This window comes from Pteropus vampyrus, unplaced genomic scaffold, assembly GCF_000151845.1.
Source record: "Pteropus vampyrus isolate Shadow unplaced genomic scaffold, Pvam_2.0 Scaffold36, whole genome shotgun sequence".
NCBI lineage: Eukaryota > Metazoa > Chordata > Mammalia > Chiroptera > Pteropodidae > Pteropus > Pteropus vampyrus.
Window position 1 is genome coordinate 10407403 of NW_011888817.1, and position 2325 is coordinate 10409727.

A 2325-nucleotide genomic window follows, 5' to 3' on the forward strand; every position below is an offset into this window, starting at 1 on the left:
AGGATGGGTTGTTGATGTAAATTATACTTCACAGGATGGGGGGACAGCCCCTCTGCCTCTGAGCTACATTTGTTTTTCGTTTCCACATTGATTAAGGTTACATGATTTGTACAGTGCTGTAAAAAGAAAGAGAACTGTTGGGTTTTACTTCACAACTTACATGCTCATTTACTACCATGTTTTATAGTGTATTATGTCACAATTCTGACACCCCCTTCTTGGAAGGTCAGAGCCTTCAACGGTAACATCCTCTGGGCAGTGGGTGGGTATGCATGCTGTAAGGAAGGATGGATTCAGCAGCTTCAGGCCATGGTTAAGCCACCCAGGGCCACACACTTGTGCGTAGGGGCCTGATGCGTTTCGTCATGCCTGACATCAATCATGTGATTGATATGTTCATTCCTGATACAAATCACATGAAGTGAGGCATCTGCCAAGTGACAACTGAGGCCTGAGAGAAAGGGACTTACTTAGGAAGGCAAGAAAGAAGACACTAGTTCCCTTGGGCTCCACCAAGAAGGACCAACATGGCTAAGGACGATATTATTAGTTGAGGACTAAACAAACATGGAGCCAAGTGTCAACTCAGATTGACTGGCTGTGGCTTGCCTGTTGAGAAGAAATTCACAGCTGTGTCTGGTCTCAAGCAGAAAGGGTGCTATGATCAATTAATTTAGTATGGCACGGGGGTGGGAAGAAGGAGAAGAAATGTATGTGCCAAGTATTTTCCATCCCTGGCATAGACAGGAAAAAGGGTGTGTGCATTTGGTGGGAGGAATTACAGAAAATCTTCTAAGAGAAAGGTGAAATCTGAGCCCAAGGAGAGCTACCTTGTTTCAACCATTGCTAACCTCCTTGAAATGATCCTCCCAGACCTATATCTGGATGTCCTGGGACCCACCGAATTTCAAGATGAGAATTTCAAGAGGAAAAGAGTCGTCAATAGTGCAAAAGCTGTTGAGAGGTCCAAGAATATAAGGGCCACCACGATTCCCATCTGATGTGGCAACAAGACGAAGAATATTGGGGCAAAGGCTAGCCTGCAGAAAAGTAAACGGGCAGTGAGGAGAGACAGGCTGCATGGAGTTTCAAGATGCCGGGCACTGCTGGTGGTGTGGGGAAACGAGGCAGTGTAATATCAACTTTAAAAGGCTAAAAAATATCTACATGCATTATAATCTTAATTATGTTCCTATTCATAATATATGAATATATGTAGTATGCACTAAAAAATGGGAAGGAAATACATGAAAATAATGGTTAAAATGGTCACGTTTTGTTCATTCTCTTCTATATATTCTAAGATCATTTACAAATGATCATGTGTTATTTTTATCATCGGGTAAGAAGCACAGGAAATTGTTTTAGGAATAAGCTTGGTTATTTGGGGGGCGGGGACCAGTCAGAAATAGTTTGTGAAGAGAGTGACCAATCATCCCAGTTTGCCTGGGACTGAGGGGGTTTCCAGGATGTAGGGCTTTCACAGATAAAAGTGGGGAAGTCCCAGAAAAACCAGGACAAGTTGGTCACCCTAGCTGAGAGGCTAAGACCAATGTAGGATTGAAGGGAGGTGTTTTTTGTTTTTGTTTTTTTGGTAGGGTGACTATTTGGAGACTATGAGGAGGACATCATTAAATAGGGGGAAGGCTGGATCTATAAGAAAGAGAAAAGAATAATCGTCAGAGTGAGGTCATACAAAAGCAGCTGGGAGCGATATCTACGCACAAGAGGAGATATGGTCTGTGACAGGGAGAGAAAGCAGGTTTCCTCTGAGACAGGAGGGCAGGAGGTGAGGGCAGACCGGCTAAAAACAAGTTTGTTGATGTTGAGAGAGTGCACACCTGGTGAAGCTGAGAAGATCCTAGAATACCTGGGGACCCTGAAGACCCTTGGAGACCCCGAGAGTGGGTACCCCATGCCCAGCCGGAGTGGATGGTGCAGCTTCCCCACTGGAGAATGGGTCTCACTGAAAGCTCTGGCACCCTCTCCCAGTTGCTACCCACCTGTAGGACCCTCTCTGGCCACCTACCTCTGCAGGAGGGCAGGGGGAAATCCCACGTGGCACTGTTCTCTGAGCCAGCGTGGCAGGTGAGCACGGCGTGGCCCTCCAGGAAGAAGCCGGGGTTGCAGCTGTAGCGTACCTTGTCGCCCAGGTTGAAGGTTGAGCCCTGCTGGACGCCATTGGGCAGCCGTCCGGGGTTCCCACACGTGTGACTGGGGAGCACTGTGAGGAGAGGGAGAAACAGGCAGTCCGTGAGCTGGGCTCGAGCCCTGACACCTTGCTTCCGAGGAGCATCTCCCAGGCACGTCTCCTCCCTGTGTCTC

The 2325-nt window shown here is 47.5% G+C and overlaps 1 long non-coding RNA gene across 1 annotated transcript in view; it reads right to left on the reverse strand.

The window, feature by feature from the left end:
- Positions 1 to 2035: 2035 nt before the first annotated feature.
- The window catches only part of LOC105290605, a 136684-nt gene continuing 136394 nt past the window's right edge, over positions 2036 to 2325 (reverse strand). The window contains exon 3 of the long non-coding RNA XR_895764.2: positions 2036 to 2224. This is a non-coding gene — a long non-coding RNA (uncharacterized LOC105290605). The remainder of the gene's footprint in view (positions 2225 to 2325) is intronic.